The following is a 251-nucleotide window of genomic DNA, read 5'->3' as shown; positions in this document are numbered from 1 at the left end:
AAAAGCGCCCGGGTTGGGGGGAAGTTCGCGTGTCAAGGTTCCGGGCGCTCAACTTTCCGGCCCGGGACAGAGAGGCTGCTGAGCAAGTTGCGCCGGTCCTTGCCGGCGTTTCTACCAGCTGAGCTGCAATCCCTCGTTCCGACTTATAATTTATCTCTGATTCTTCCTATCAGGAGCTTCTAGGCCCTGCACCTCTGGCTCAGCCACGGGCCCCTCGAGCTTTGAGGCCTGGAGAGGTGCCCTTCTCCGGT

Source organism: Ovis canadensis, chromosome 21 (genome assembly GCF_042477335.2).
Source record: "Ovis canadensis isolate MfBH-ARS-UI-01 breed Bighorn chromosome 21, ARS-UI_OviCan_v2, whole genome shotgun sequence".
Taxonomy (NCBI): domain Eukaryota; kingdom Metazoa; phylum Chordata; class Mammalia; order Artiodactyla; family Bovidae; genus Ovis; species Ovis canadensis.
Note: the sequence above shows the minus strand (reverse complement) of the source record.